Below are 16805 nucleotides of genomic sequence, written 5' to 3' on the forward strand. Positions count from 1 at the left end.
GACGTGTTTATATTCGGCCCCTTTCCCTGGCTTTGGAGAGAGAATAAAACGCAAATGCGTCAGTTTCCAGTTCTGGTCAAGTTTGGTCTCAATAATCGATCCGTTCATTTCCTATCAGCCCCGGTTGTGTCGGAACCTTCAGTCTCAACGCTGGCAAATTTACACCAGACATGTTTGCTTTTGACTCTCACGAATATCTACAATGTACCGTCCGTTTGTAGAACGATGTCAATGAGACTTTGCCGGCTGGTTAAAGGGTTTCATAAAAGATGGAAATTTTCTCCGAATAGATCCCGTATCTGGAACTTGGGATAAAATGTGAAATAGTCCCATCAGGGACGGGGAATTTTAAAACTTTGTCGTCAGACCGAGTTCACTTTATACATAAGACTTTCTACATGAAATTTATTCCTTATTTTATAAATCTATCGGCCGCCCTTTCGATGTCGAAAAGCGTAAATTTGGAGCTGTTATTTTCGGCTGGTTTTCAGGTTCAGATAAACCCAGACTGAAAATCAGAAACAGACAAATACAGATCAACCGTAGAATAGAGAAAGGGAGAGCGAGATTAAGTAAATCTAACATTCGTATATTAAATACTGAATTACCTGTTTCCAATTAACACTATGTTCTGTCCGTTTTTTTACAAATTTGGCGGGCTTTGAAAATTTGTCAAAAAAATTGGTTGAAATTTGGCGCCGGTATTTTCCGCCCTCACTCCGTGAGTCTCCGGATTGGTGAGTTCAGTAGATATCTGGTTGGTGATATGAACAAAGACGCGGCACAAAGTGACCAATCAGCAATGCCCGCAGCACCATTCCTCCCGAAGCTATAAGAGAAGCGAATGTGAGAGGATTTCCTCATTCTCTGTGAAAGTGTTTGTGAGATTGTGAAATGTCAGGAAGAGGAAAGACCGGCGGTAAAGCTCGATCCAAGGCCAGATCTCGCTCCTCCCGGGCTGGACTGCAGTTCCCGGTGGGCCGTGTTCACAGGCACCTGAGAAAGGGCAACTATGCTGAGCGTGTGGGTGCCGGAGCCCCGGTCTATCTGGCTGCTGTGCTCGAGTATCTGACGGCTGAAATCCTCGAGCTGGCCGGTAACGCGGCCCGGGACAACAAGAAGACCCGCATCATCCCCAGACACCTGCAGCTGGCCGTCCGCAACGACGAGGAGCTCAACAAGCTGCTGGGAGGGGTGACCATCGCTCAGGGCGGGGTGCTGCCTAATATCCAGGCCGTGCTGCTGCCCAAGAAAACCAGCGCCGCTGCGGGCTCGAAGACCAAGTGAAGCGGCCATTCTTTAATCTAATAACCCAAAGGCTCTTTTCAGAGCCACTCACAGAGTCTGTGAAAGGGATGCCCACTGTCTGAACTCATTTCATTCTGGCTCTGAAGGAGCGTCATGCCCATTCGGAACGGTAACTCTGTCCCCACACAGATGCTGCCAGACCTGCTGAGTTTTTTCCAGCATTTTCGTTAAAAAATACTAGCTTCGCTGCAAAAGACAGCCCGGCATACCTTACAACCCGCTTTCAATTCGGATTCCTTACCTGATCTGTTTGTAACAGGCGGGTAGAAAGCTATTGATGGGCGAAATGACCGTGAAGGCCGATAGTTCTGGGTCTCACACATAAACATCATGAACTGTATGGGTTTTATTCAGGTCACGGTTCAATAGATGTTGAAGAGAAAATGGTGTGAGTCATGTTTCCACTATACTGTAGTGGGAGAGTGGGGTCTGGGGAGGTAATACACCGCTCCACTCCCCACTTAAGACATCAACAACCTTAATAAATGAACTAATGACCGAAAAAGGACATGTTTGATTCATCTTTAGATTTCTCTCTCCCGTTCCCAAGTCAGTGCTCTTAATGTGACGTTTTTGGTGGCTCTTAAAAGAGCCTTTGTTGTGTGTTTGGTAGAAAGGGTCGAGTTGTTCAGCTGCCGCATCCATAGAGAGTGCGTCCCTGGCGAGCTAGGCGGCGGATTGCTGGTTTGGTGATGCCCTGGATATTATCACGAAGCACTTTGCGATGCCGCTTTGCTCCGCCTTTCCCCAGTCCTTTAAACCAGCAATCCGCCGCCTCTCACTCTCTGTCCCTTTCTCAGTCAGGTCGGGGCGGGCTACATAAAAGAGGAACGTGAAGCAGCTCGAAACAAATCTTACTCAATGGAACGTCTTGTTTATCTATAGTTAGAAACCCGGATCTTTTAAATCCAGACCTGTCAGCAATATCCCCGCCTCATTCCAGTCGCTTCTACAAACAGACAAACAGTCTGCTTCCATTTCTAGGACAGCTTCTATTCCAAATGATTGGGACTAAGAACAAGATAAAATCGGATCACGGGTCTGTAATTTAGTTTATTGAGCGGGAATTCGAAAAGTTTTGCAAAGATTGAACCGGTCAGTGAAAGTGTCTGTCTAAGAACTGGAAATGAATACCGGCTGAAATTTAAACGGTTGGTATTGAATTTGTGACAACAAATCAATTATTTTAAGGGAAGTGTTGGTGTAGTTATTTCAGAGAGAACTTCATCACCCCTTCCAGGATAAGTTGCATTTTTTTACTGTTCGGAACTTTGTGGATATCTACATGGAGCCGTTGTAGTTGGTCACTATCTTTGTCTGTTTCACGGCCCGTTCCCCGGGCAGCAACAGACCTTTTCCTGTCTCGATGTGTCCACAGAAACAGCAGGAGCCAATTTATTGTGGACTGGTGCCCTCTGCTGGCTGCACGTGAGACGTGCAAAGAGGTAACTTCTTTGGGGACATTTTAAATGAGTGTGAAACAACATAAACATGGTGAGAATTATTGCAAAACAGTTTATCATTCATACACAAGATGCCAAAGATATAGTGTGTTTCCCGGTACTATAAATGCTGACTGTGACTTAAAGAAGTGTGCGATGGTGGTATAGTGGTGAGCATAGCTGCCTTCCAAGCAGTTGACCCGGGTTCGATTCCCGGCCATCGCAGTAATGACTTATTTTTCAGCATTATCCGTGATCAGACCACAATTCCGGACCCGCAGAGTTAATCTCTGTGGTTTCCAAAATTAGATAAAGAACAGAAAGTGTGGGGAGATTTCCAACAAGAAAATAAAGGACTAACGAAATAAAATAAGTCTAACATTTTCATCACTCACGTTTTTCGAACGTAAAATTCGGGCCTTGGGTGGAAAGACGCCTCACCTCCTCCCTCTCGCATATTTCCGATATGTCGATGATACGTTTGTTATATTTAAATCCGCAGCTGCATGTAACAATTTCCTTACATGTCTTTATGGGCTCCATCCTGCGCTCAAATTCACCTATGAAATGGAGCAGTCAAAATAACTCCCCTTCCTTGACACACTAGTTGAGAAATCTTCCAGAGGATACTCTACCAGGATTACCGTAAGCCGACCTTCACTGGTCAATATACGCGTTGGGATTCTTACAGTCCCACGCTCTGTAAGATTGGTCTCAACGGCAACCTTGTAAGTAGGACCCGAGCCATTTGCTCACCGTGCAAGCTTGATGCTGAAACCTGGCTCATCAAAGGCATCCTGCAGGGTAATGGCTACCCTGATCAGATCATTTCGCGCTGTGTATCACACAAGCTCATGACCGGACCTAAGACGGTCACTTTCCATCCTGAAGTATATTCTCTATCAGTATAAATTGGTGTCTTCCCCTTATATTGGTTTTCTTGGGAGTGTCCTGTTGAGTGCAGAAGGAAAAGCTTTGACATGTCTCTTTTTTCAGCCATTCTCAAATACATTGGCGCTTATTTTCAATTTGAAAACCCGTTTCAGCTCTGCCAGTTTGGCTCAATCAATCTGCGGCCCATTTTCTCATTAATCTTTGAAAGTTGGTGAAATAAGCTGCTCTCTGATTGGTTACAAAAGCCACCCAATGAGATTCCGAACACATTGACCATTCAGAAGTGGCCGACTGCATTCCCCAAAGACAGGGGAAGGGCGAGTGCGGGATGAATTTTTCATTCGTGGTGTAAGTGTGTGTAAGCTTGTAGAAAGACCGGCGGTAGAGCCCAGGACAAAGCCAAAGTCACAAGTCTCGCTCCTCCCGGGCTGGACTGCAGCTCCCCGCGGGCCGTGTTCACAGGCCCCTGAGAAAGAGCAGCTATGCTGAGCGTGTGGCTGCTGGAGCGCTCAGCTCTTCCGATTGTAACATTCCCGGCCGCTTTCAGGGGACAGGATCAGAAATCAGCCGTTTCTCTCTGTCCCGATGAAGCCTGTGTGAAGGAGTCGGTTGGTAACCAATGTCATTGCGTTTCCAGTGAGCTGAGATTGGCTCTGTTTTAAATCGCTGCTTTGTTACCGCCGGTTACAGATAAGAGATTGACACATTTAATCTGTTCCTAAAATAGCGCCAGGATTCTGTGACGCAAAATGCAATATTACAGCTCCTAAAGTGTGAGATTAAAATTGCCTGGAAATTAAGCCGTTCGGCTATTATCTTTTTTTTCCGTCAAATTGGCAGGCTTTTCGATTTTGAAAATATAAGCCAATCGGCACGTCCAATTCCTGCTACCTGGCTCTCCGAATGGTTGAAGATTTGGATTGAGAATGGACTGCCCAGTCAGAGCTAGAGCCTGTCTAAAGCCTCTCAAACCATTCACAATGATTATTTATGGATGTTAAACTGATGGAATCTGTACCTTCCACCCCATCTGTACTTGAGTCCTAAAATATATTTTTTTCCCAACAGGCAAATAATTGAAGGAACCAGAATAAATGTGGTGTTTCCTCCAGCCAAGCTAGAATGAAGATTCCCGCCAGCTCCTCCCACACAGTCCGTACATTATCACTGACAGAGCGCAGAGACACAGACAGGACATCAATTTCACAGTCACAGACAGCAGAAATAGTTCCAGAGTCACACTTTCCATCCATCAATCAAAGAGTGCAGGAGAGATAGATGTTGTTTCCATGTTACCTCGACTCAGTACCAGAGTCCAAGACAGTGACTGTCAGAATAAATCCAAACACATTTGCAGTTCCACTGACAATGTCTCCACACTCACATACAGTAACCAAGACTGACAGGTTCAGAATGTCTCTCAGTTTCACACAGTACCAGTAAGTGACATAGATATTGAATCCCACGTTCACAAAATGGGCCAGAAAAGGGCAATGAAGAATGTATCTCACTCTCAAATACAAAACAACAATCTGACGGTTTCAGCACAACATTATAACTTCTGCTTGGTATAACAAAATATTATGAAATGTCATCTTCACCGTTAGTAATTCCAAATACCTCCCTTCGCCGTCCAATAAAATGTGAACGGTTCTTGTCTGTTCTGTCGCTCTCTGAGTGTGCTGACATCTACTGGCCAGAGCTGAGAAGTGCAACAGAGCGGAACTTTTTTTTAAATTCAATGGACGTGAGATTCGCTGGCTCGGCCATCATATTTATACAACCGGGAACACGTTTGTACTGCAGGGAAGCATTTTACACAACAACAAAGAACATTTCTCAACACCAGAGAGCACAATTCCACAGCAGGAAATATATTCTAAACATGTGAAACACTTTAACACCATAATGGAACAGTAGACATTAAAAATCAAGCAGCAGAGTGTCGCAGCGGGAGCGTGCTGGGCCCATAACCCAGAGGTCGATGGATCGAAGCCATCCTCTGCTATTTACGTTCTCATTAATGCCAAAAGGGAGCATTTTCTGTTACCCACAATCATGTCTGTTATTTGCAACAGTTTCTTGCTTCCAGTGCAAAAATTCAATCTTCAACAAATCTCTGATATGGTGTTTATTCACAGATGGATACAAGCTGGAAATGCTGCAAACACATCCCAGCCAATGCTTTCCCCTTTCCCTCAGCCCATTCCTCCCAAAGAACTGGCACAGGCGCAATGTCCTGAGTGGCCACCTCCTCTTCACTATCACTGTATGATTATCTGAATAGAAAAAACATCCTCTTAGATGGAAACAATATCGTCAAGGTCATATTTTTTAAAGTTAATTCACGGGATGTCGGCTTCGCTGACTGGGCCGGAATTATTTGCCCATCCCGAGTTGCCCTTGAGAAGGTGGTGGTGGGCTGACTTCTTGAACCGCTACATTCCGTGTGGTGTAGGTACACCCACAGTGCTGTTAGGAAGGAAGTTCCAGGATTTTGACCCAGCGACAGTGAAGGAACGGCGATATGTTTACAAGTCAGGATGATGAGTGACTCGGAGGGGAACTTAGCCGCAGGTTTTCCGATCTATAGGACACCCTGCAGTAATTCGTCATCTTTATTTGAACAGCAGCGTCCTCCCTGTGACATGAACCACCGAGAAGGACAAAACTATCAGCATAGCGGAGACATCATCGCACCAAATACACAGTTCATCATTATCTGGACAGAAATTGTCATTCCTTCTTAATCACTGGTTTAATTTATGGAATTCCGTCCCCATTATTAATAGTATTAATCATAATAATACTTAACCATAATTATCATAAAAGTTTCATTCCTTCGGTACAGATTGCACTAAATTATTATTTGACAGCCTCTGATTGTTTCCTGTCTTGTTTTACCTATTAATAGCCGATGGGAATTTAACGTGCTCAGTTTATCACTCATTCCGTCCTTATTGGCCTTACTTGAGGTGATAACCAGCATGTATATGACCTTTGTGCTCGAACTGAATGTCTGTCTCTAACATATTGCTGTCACTCATTGCCAGATGCTCATTCACTATCACATTGTTAAGTTATTCTAAATTCCAGTGAGTCTAGATCCAACCTGATCAACCCTTCCTCATTCGAAAACCTCCTCAGTCGAGGAAATATCCCAGTCACCTTTCTCTGGAACTGACTCCAATGCAAGTATGTCCATCCTTCAGTAATCAGACCAAATAAGCACCATTCTAGGTGTGGTCTCGCCAATGCCCTGAACAGTTGCAGCAAGGCTTCTCCGCTTTTCTATTCCAGTCCCCTTGCAATTAAGACCAACATTCCACCTGCCCTCCTAAGTATTTGATGCACCTAAATGACAACTTTTTTTCAATGATTATTATACAGCGGCATCCATATCCATCTGTACTGCAGCATTCTGCAATGTCATCTAAACATTTTTTGTAATTCTTGTACAAGGATCCCTCTGTACCACAGGATTCTGCAGTCTCTCTCCATCTCAGTAATATTCCTCTCTCCTATGCTTCTTGCAGAAGTGGTCAACCTGACATTTTACTACATTGTACTTCCATTTTATCCCCACTCACTTGAACATCTACATATCTATGCAGGCTCTTTCTCCACCCTCTGGTCTCACTCAGCTCTCACTCTCGGCTCCTCTGGCATAGTCCCAAGATTCTGACTGTTTAGGAAATTCTCGGATCTTTTTTTAGTTCAAGATGGATGACCTCACTCTTCCCAGTGTTGACCACCACCGGCCACAGTTTTATTCACTCACTGAATCTGTCAATGACCCTTTGAAACTTGCTGCTCCCACATACGCTACTAACCATGTCACCTAACCTAGTGTTATCAGCAAACTTGAATATAGGCTGGAAGTTATTAACATTTACAATAAAACAGAAAGTGCTGTAAAAACTCAGCAGCCCTGGCAGCATCTGTGCAGAGAGAAACAGAGTCAACGTTTGAGTCCGTATGGCTCTTCTTCAGAGCTCGCCACAACTTTACCCTTTTTGTCCCTTATTTAATTTTGTATCCATGCTGTCGCTGCCCCTTTAATCCCAGCTGCTGGAATTTTACCAAGTTCATTATGTGGGACTTTTTCAAATCCCTTTGGAAGTCCAGACACACTTCATCATGCTCACTTCCCTGGTCAATGTTCTCTGACACGTCATCAAAGAGCTTTATTAAGTGTTTCAGTGCTGATTTTCTGTTAACCAATCTGTGCTGGTTATCAAATATCAACTCATGTTCTACCGAGCGACAATGAATTTTGTTCTGGATTATTGTCTTTAAACGTTTCCCCACCTCCAGCATGAGACTAACTGCTCTGTAGTTACTGGGTTTATCCCTCTCCATTTTAAACACGGATGTAACATCAACAACCTGCAGTTGTTTGGCTTCACTCCCATATCCAAAGAGGATTGAAAGATTGTGGCTCGAGTCTCTGCTATTTCCACCCTTCATTCCCTCAGTAATCCAAGGTGTATCCGATGCGGATCGAGCAGCTTTTCTACTGTGAGCGGTGCCAGCCTTGTGATAGCTTCCACTTCATCTATTTTCATCCTATCCAATTTCCCCACCAATGACATTAGCAGCATCCGCTTGTTTTGTGATGACAGGTTTAGTGCAAAGTTTACGAGGCAAATACCAGGGATGGGCCGGTTGTCTTATGAGGTGAGGTTGAACAGGTTAGGCTTGTATCACATGGAGTTCAGGAGAGTAAGAGGCAACTAGATTCAAACCTTTAAGATCCTGAGGGTCTTGACAGGGTGGAGGTGGAGAGCACGTTTCCTCTTGTAGCAGAATCTGGAACTAGGGGTCACTGTTTATAAATAAGGGGTCGATCATTTCAGACAGAGTTAAGGATTTCTTTTCTATCTGAGGGTCGAGCGTCTTTGGAGCTCTCTTCCTCAAAAGCTGGTGGAAGCAGAGTCTTTGAATATTTTAAACGCAGAGTTAGATAGATTCTTGATTAACAAGGGGGGGAAGTGAAAGGTTATTGGGGGTAGGAAGGAATGTGAGGTTGAGGTTACAATCAGATCAGGCAGGGTCTTACTGAATGGCGGAGCAGGCTCGAGGGGCTGAGTGGCCTACTCCTGCTGCTAATTAGTTTGTTTGTATGTTCTCATTTAGTACATCAGCCATGCCCTCTCCCTACACAGGATCTCCAAATCAGCCCCACTTAAAGTGACTGCCCTTATGCTGGTAAAAAATCTTCAGTGTTTTCAGTTGTTACCTGCAAATCTTTTCTCATACGCTCTCCCTTCTGATCTAATTTCCTTTTTCCATTTCTCCTCTGCACTTTCTGTATTCTGCTTGGTTCTGTAATGTATTATGAATCTGACTATTATCATCAGTCTTATTTGGAGTTCCCACAGAGCACAGGATGTGTAGGCAACAGCTCTCAGCTGTCCCAACATTTCACTGAAATGAATTGTCTAGTTAAGTAAAGTTTTCGCTATTTAGAGAGTTCCACTCCTTCCCTCTTGTACTTTTGCTGCAGTATCTGGGTTAAAATTACACAGCAGCTCCTTCCCCCTCTGCACTTAACCCTCACTTGCAAAAAATTGAAATTTTTAAGTCTTCACTCTGAAATTTACTCTCTCTGTGTTTGAGCTCACAGGTCACTTGTGTTCTTGTTTGTAATTTAATTGCTCCACGTAATTAACCTGAAAGTAAGATTTGATTTTGAATATCAATTCATTTGCACTGTAATTCCAGTTTATTTCAATACAATATATCAACAAACTAGAAGTTTGCTCCTAGTTTCTATGTTTTCCAGGGAAAATCTAGAGGTGACTTATTTGTTCTGCAATAACGTGCCTGCTCAACTCAGGTCAATAAATCCTGTTCTAAACAGAACGCTTTATACAGACAATACATCGACTTGATGAGCTGATGGTGCACGGAGCACTCAGCTTTTACTCACTGATCTTCACAAGAGTTGCTTCAGTTTTGATGTTGACTTGTTCGCTGGTGTCGATTTACTCAGACTCTTCACCTGATTTCTGTGCTGTCCATTGAAGCTTTCTCAGCAGAGTTCTCAATAATAGCTTGACTTTTCCTCATAGGATTTCAAACTTGATGGTTTTTGAACTATTTTATCAAATGATTTTGTTTTGTAAACGTCACAGTCGCTCTCATGATCAGGCAGAAAGTTTAACTGCTGCGTTTTCAAGCAGCCGACAGCTTTATTTGAGATGTCATTGAGACAGGATTTTGAGTTTGAATCCAGTCACAAAATGTTCCAATGAAGCTCAAGGTTCGCTCGAGGAACAGCGGCTCATCCTTCAATGAGGAACTTTACAGCCTTCCAGTGTGAACATTCAGCTCAACAATATCGCTCTGTAAAAATTGCCAACATTCTGGTTTCCTTCTGTTCGCAGATGTGGGTTTGAGCCTCGGTTTCACTGAGATGTTCTGAATTGATCTTTTTCATGACGTCACAAAGCGCTTTATTATTCAACACATCTGTCCATTACAGGGGCTGATGGAAGATCCAATCAGTGAGGTGCGCATTCACCCTTTTAAAACATTATTTCAGGGGATGTGAGCGTCGCTCGCATGGCCAGTCTTTGTTACACATCCCAAACTGCCCTTGAACTCAGTGGCTTTCTCAGCGGGCAGTTAGGAATCAAACTCATACGTAGCCCAGTCCATGGAAGACATCAGTGAACCAACACTGAGATTAGCGTTTATTTGCAGGTTTTAATTATTGAGTTTAATTTCCATCGGCAACTATGGTGGGAAATGAACCCAAGTCCCCGGAATATTTCCACTGCTCTAATGTTTCCCCTGAGAGAGAGATGGAAATATAATGTCGAAAGGACACTAAGTTTGACCCGCATATTATTGTGAACAAAAGTACCGAATCCAAGATCTTACAAGAAAAGTCGAAGCAAGTTGGCCTCATAACTTGGGTTGGAGAATCACATCAGTGATTCCAGGCAGAGCTTCTGCAAAATCACCGCAATTAGGCGGAAACAGTTGATAAAGTAACGACGAAGGTGGGATTCAAACCCACGTGTGCAAAGCACAATGGATTAGCAGTCCATCGCCTTAACCTCTCGGCCACCTCGTCACAAAAGACGGGTTATTAAACCCCCTTCTATACTTTTTGCATCCATGAACCGTTGAAATAAATGATCCTCTTTGGTACAGCCCCTAAATATTCGGCCAGATGTGTAAAGATGGAAACGTAGTTTATGTCATTAAAATAAATGTGCACCACAACAGATCAGTGACTGTTGCAAACCGACTGATGTGAAACACTTCAACACTTCACCCTAATATCCAACATGTTTCTACACAGTGTGAAAACCCACCACGGAACGACCGGAAGTTACAAGCATTTGGTAGCAAAAGGAAACCCCTCCCAGCTCACTGCAAGCACCGGAACACAGCTAAAATGTGGTAAATTAAAATGAAACACTGGGGTACCCAGCTCTGCTTGTCCTTTCAGTCAAGATTGAAACTGAGTGCAGTCAGCGTCCCACATGAATTCACAAATAGACAGTTCCCTCATTTAATGCATTAGAATGAATTTAGAGTCTCATGGCACGGAGAGACGTTCTTTAAACTTGGCATTCATTTATGTCACGTGTGTTGAGGTGATGCATTCCCTGCAATGACTTCCCGGGTGTTCAAACCTGGTCCCGATTTCCGGAACTGCCACCACCTCGAGCGCGATAGAAAATGCTGCATTAAGATGGGCTCGTCCGGGAATTGAACCCGGGACCTCTCGCATATCAACTCAATGGAAACCCCAAAGCGAGAATCATGCCCCTAGACCAACGAGCAGGTGGCATAGCAAAACCCCATCAAGGAATCCTTTCATTGTCACACAAAGTGCATCAATCATAAGCGAATTACAGTTCATGCTGGAAATCTTTTCCAATGTTTTACAAACCCCGGGGACGACTCCAACCAGTGGAGAATTTCCCGCCTTATTTCCTTTCACTTCAGTTTTGCTGGGGTTCCTTGATGCCACATTAGGTCAAATGCTTCTTTGAACTCAAGTGCAGTCACTTGCACCTCACGTCTTGAGTTCGGCTGTTTTCTTCAGGTTTGGACCAAGGCTGCAATGAGGTCAGGAAGAGAGTGACCCTGGCAGGAAACAAACTGAGCTTCACTGAGCGGGTTATTGCTGAGTAAGGGTCACTTGATCGCACTGTCGAAGACATTTTCCCTCATCTTCTTGAAAAACAAGATAAGACGGATGGGGTGGTTTTTGCCGGTTGGATTTTCCTGCTTTTTTTGTGGACAAGACAGACCTGAGCAATTTCCCACATTGCTGGGTAGATGCTAGTCTGGTAGCTGTAATGGAACAACTTGGCGAGGAGCAAGACTATTTCTGGAGCACAGGTTGTCAGTACTGCTGCAGGAATGGTGTCAGGGCCCAAAGCCTTTGCAGTTACCCGTGCCTTCAGCCATTTCTTGATTTTACTTGGAGTGAATAGAGCTGGCTGAAGACTGACATCTGTGATGCATTTCCCCAGCTTTGTGCAAAAGCAAAACTGAGGGAATCACATACGTGACTCTATGAAGATCATCTGCTAAACGGTGAAAGGCGACAGTGTTTATCACAAATGGGTTCCATTAATTCAGATACAGATTTGGTGCAAAATTAGCCATGACGAAGTGTGATACACACACATTTTTCTGATCTGCAGTTAGATGTGCTCCCGCTGTGACGTTTACATAATCGTGAGTTGAGAAGGTTTAGGCGCTATCTGGTTGAGGTAATTGAAATGATTAATAGGTTTTAATGCGGAGAAATTATTTCCTCTTGTCGGGGAATACCGAACAAATGGATATTACCTAAAACTGAGAGTGAAGCCATCATATAGTGACGTCAGGGAGCAATTCACTCAAAGGAGGAAGAAAGCTGTTTGTTGGACAATCCCTGTGTAGCGATTGGCCGAGAGCTTATGGCAATGAATTGATGCTTTGTTTGGCTTTGCAACCCCTCTTTATCAAGAAAAACTGGAAAACTGGAGGGAACTGAAACGAGGTGTTGGCTGTCCTTTGTCATTATGCGATCATGTTCTCTAATATTAACGGAGGACTGTAGCTTCCTGTAAAACTAACATCCTTAGGTATCTGGGCCAATTCAGGCTCGAAGAAAGTGTTTCTGTCAGCCGAAATAGCTCAGTTGGGAGAGCGTTAGACTGAAGATCTAAAGGTCCCTGGTTCAATCCAGGGTTTCGGCAACACGTTGCAAATCCTTTAACCTGGGCAGCTGCTGCTCGTGTTATTTGCCAGCTGGTAATGCCATCAGTTTTTGGGGATACCCAGTGCAGCTTCTGAGGGGAGGGGAGACTTACCCTCCTCCAAAGCACACGGGCAGCTCTGTGCCCGCTGGTCCACGTTACTGGAATAAAGGTCGGTTTCACCTTTCTTGATAAAAACATATGAAAAACCGCTGGTCAACTCAGCTCCCATTAAACTATGCTAACAACCGTGCAACTCTCATGTGTTCCCAGCTTCTGGTCCATCGATCGGTCATTGGGAATTTAAATTCCTGAAAATCCGTCTGTTGATCCATTGCAATGGTGCTTCTTTTAACATTAACCAGGGGACCGTAATTGGAATCCAATTAATCCATTGTTTCCCTCTCATTTATTATTATTTCTTTGTGTATGTGTCTCTCAGTGATTAGGTCAAGAAATGAGCTCGCCTCAGTCATGCGGCGGACGGATCTCATGAGTATTACAAATATTTACCCTTTCCTTTTAAATTCAGATCAGAATTTATCATTGAAACACAGGAAATGCTGCTTAACCTGCTCCAAGGTCACTTCTATGACTGACTAAAACAACATAATTTGACCTTTCAGTAAGCCCTTTGTGTGCAGCCGTTTCTGGGGTTCTTCCTCAGTCACGAATATTGGAATCGGATCTTAGTTTTCTGCATGTTTAGTGGGAAGCCCAATATGTCATCTGCTTTACAGAAGGAGTCGACAGTGACTTGGAGCTAAGTTTCTGAGTGAGCGCCCTGTTACGAGCGGGATGGGAGGAGTGCGCCCTTGGTCTAGTCCCACTGCTCCACAGGTCACAACATTAGCTCAAATGTTCATTTCGCTCACCAAAATGGCCAATTATTTACCTTCACCAGTGTTCCCGAGAATAAAAGAGGTTTAAAAGTGGATTATTTCAATAAACCATAAATTTGTTTGTTTATTATAAAAAAGGTATTTTAGAATAGAAAAATAAAGCTTATGAACATTCAGTATGGATCTGAAATTATGCGAATTAATCTTTCGAGATACCATAAGTCACACACACACACACACACGCTCTCCCTCTCTCACAAACACACACACACACACATACATACACACACACACACTCTCCCTCTCTCACAAACACACACACACACGTTCTCCCTCTCTCACAAACACACACACACACACTCATAATAGAACACCATGATATTAAAAAGAGAAATAGGGGAAATTAAAGCAAAATGATGGGGATGTTGAAAATCAGAAACAAAAACAGAAAATGCTGGAGAAAATCAGCTGGTCTAACAGCATCTGTGCGGAGAAATAAATACAGAGTCAACGTTTCGAGTCCTTATGACCCTTCTTTAGAAAGGGGACAATTTTGAAAAACATTAAACGTCAATGGATCAAGGCAAAGGTCAGGGTGTGCAGTCCTTGATATGGGGTCAGTGTTCCACAGTCGCTCCCCCAGCACTGATCCGTGACAACATCAAGGAGTTGGTGCTAATCTTCTCAAAGGAAAAAAAAGGCCACTTTTTAAAACACAGTCTCCCAGGTATGTTTTCTTTCAGAACCATGAAATCCATGTGACCCTATTTCTAAACAGCCCTATCGGGTCAAAATGTTCACAGCCTGATTTCAACATGGAGTTGTAGGCTTGTCTGAAAGAACATCCAGATTGGCAGAGCTGGGGGTGGCGGGGGGGGGGTGGTGGGTGGGGTGGTGCGTCCGGGGGGTGAGTGTGGTGGCAGTTGGGAGTATGCAGTGAGGGGAGGGGCGTGTTGTGGGGGTAGATGTTGGTGGGTGGGGCGGGAGGGTTACAGCTTCATATTACTTGACCATATTTTAGCTGTGTTATTGGAGTTGTGGAAATTCAGCTTTAATTCGACTTAGCAAAGAAGCTCAGGGGGAATTAACGGTCAGGGAAGTTAGGCAGCGCTCACTTCAATTGCTGGTCATCACATGTCTAAGTGGCAGTTTCTCAGGGCATTAAGAGTTGGGATGGGGTTACTTTTGGCAGAAAGTGTTGAAGTGGCATTTTCCTGCGACAAAACTGATAGCCAAGAATGTGCGGCAAATTAACAGAAAGTCCAACCAACTCATCCACACAGTCAAGCTGGTGAAACGAAATGACTGGCGACCTGGCTCTCACCCTGATCACTCGGTTCTCGGACTCCTGCAATGTTCCGATGAAGCTCAAGGTTCGCTCGAGGAACAGCGGCTCATCCTTCAATGAGGAACTTTACAGCCTTCCAGTGTGAACATTCAGCTCAACAATATCGCTCTGTAAAAACTGACAACATTCTGATTCCCTTCTGTTCGCAGATGTGGGTTTGAGCCTCGGTTTCACTGAGATGTTCTGAATTGATCTTTTTCTTGACGTCACAAAGCGCTTTATTATTCAACACGTCTGTCCATTACAGGGGCTGATGGAAGATCCAATCAGTGAGGTGCGCATTCACCCTTTTAAAACATTATTTCAGGGGATGTGAGCGTCACTCGCAAGGCCAGTCTTTGTTACACATCCCAAACTGTCCTTGAACTCAGTGGCTTTCTCAGCGAGCAGTTAGGAATCAAACTCATATGTAGGCCAGACCAGGGAAGACATCCGAGAACCAGCACTGAGACTAGCGTTAAATTGCAGGTTTTAATTATTGAGTTTAATTTCCATCAGCAACTGTGGTGGGAAATGAACCCAAGTCCCCGGAATATTTCCACTGCTCCAATGTTTCCCCTTAGAAAGAGATGGAAATATCATGTCGAAAGGACTCTAAGTCGGATTCCCATGTTACTGTGAACAAAAGTATCGAATCCAAGATCTTACAAGAAAAGTCGAAGCAAGCTGGCCTCATAACTTGGGTTGGAGAATCACATCAGTGATTCCAGGCAGAGCTTCTGCAAAATCACCGCAATAAGGCGGAAACAGTTGATAAAGTAACGACGGAAGTGGGATTCGAACACACGCTTGCAAAGCACAATGGATTAGCAGTCCATCGCCTTATCCTCTCGACCAGCTCATCGCAAAATGCGGCCTATTAAACCCCCTTCTATACTTTTTGCATCCATGACCCGTTGAAATAAATGATCCTCTTTGGTACAGCCCCTGAATATTCGGCCAGATGTGTAAAGATGGTAACGTAGTTTACGTCATTAAAATAAATGTGCATCACATCAGATCAGGGACTGTTGTAAACCGACTGATGTGAAACGCTTCAACACTTCAACCTAATATCCAACATGTTTCTACACAGTGTGAAAACCCACCGCGGAAAGACCGGAACTTACAAGCATTTGGTCGCAAAAAGAAACCCCTCCCAGCTCACTGCAAGCACCGGAACACAGCTAAAATGTGGTAAATTAAAATGAAACACTGGGGTTCCCAGCTCTGCTTGTCCTTTCAGTCAAGATTGAAACTGAGTGCAATCAGCCTCCCACGTGAATCCACAAATAGACAGTTCCCTCATTTGATGCATTAGAATAAATTCAAAGTCTCATGGCACGGAGAAACGTTCTTTAAACTTGGCATTCATTTATATCAGGTGTGTTGAGGTGATGCATTCCCTGCAATGACTCCCCGGGTGATCAAACCTGGTCCTGATTTCCGGAACTGCCACCACCTCGAGCGCGAAATAAAAAAGCTGCATTAAGATGGGCTCGTCCGGGATTTGAACCCGGGACCTCTCGCATATCAACTCAACAAAAATTCCAAAGCGAGAATCATGCCCCTAGACCAACGAGCCACCTGCAGAAAAAAACGCACACAAGGAATCCTTTCATTGTCACACAAAGTGCATCAATCATAAGCGCATTACAGTTCATGCTAGAAATATTTTCCAATGTTTTAGAAACCCCGGGGACGACTCCAACCATTGGAGAGTTTCCCGCCTTATTTGCTTTCACTTCAGTTTTGCTGGAGTTCCTTGATGCCG

General features: G+C 44.1%; 1 protein-coding gene and 4 non-coding genes across 5 annotated transcripts in view; 2 read left to right on the forward strand and 3 right to left on the reverse strand.

Annotated features, from left to right (window-relative positions):
- The window catches only part of LOC144670280 (histone H2B 1.1-like), a 495251-nt gene that overhangs the window by 102400 nt on the left and 376046 nt on the right, over window positions 1-16805 (reverse strand). The window lies entirely within an intron of this gene.
- trnag-ucc (transfer RNA glycine (anticodon UCC)) lies at window positions 2904-2975 on the forward strand. Its single transcript has one exon. It is a non-coding gene; the product is annotated as a tRNA-Gly (tRNA).
- On the reverse strand, window positions 10650-10731 carry trnas-gcu (transfer RNA serine (anticodon GCU)). Its single transcript has one exon. It is a non-coding gene; the product is annotated as a tRNA-Ser (tRNA).
- On the forward strand, window positions 12790-12862 carry trnaf-gaa (transfer RNA phenylalanine (anticodon GAA)). The gene has a single exon. It is a non-coding gene; the product is annotated as a tRNA-Phe (tRNA).
- trnap-ugg (transfer RNA proline (anticodon UGG)) lies at window positions 16527-16616 on the reverse strand. The gene is given in 2 exon segments: window positions 16527-16562; window positions 16581-16616. It is a non-coding gene; the product is annotated as a tRNA-Pro (tRNA).

The sequence above is a fragment of the Cetorhinus maximus genome, chromosome 31 (genome assembly GCF_964194155.1).
Source record: "Cetorhinus maximus chromosome 31, sCetMax3.hap1.1, whole genome shotgun sequence".
NCBI classification, from domain to species: domain Eukaryota; kingdom Metazoa; phylum Chordata; class Chondrichthyes; order Lamniformes; family Cetorhinidae; genus Cetorhinus; species Cetorhinus maximus.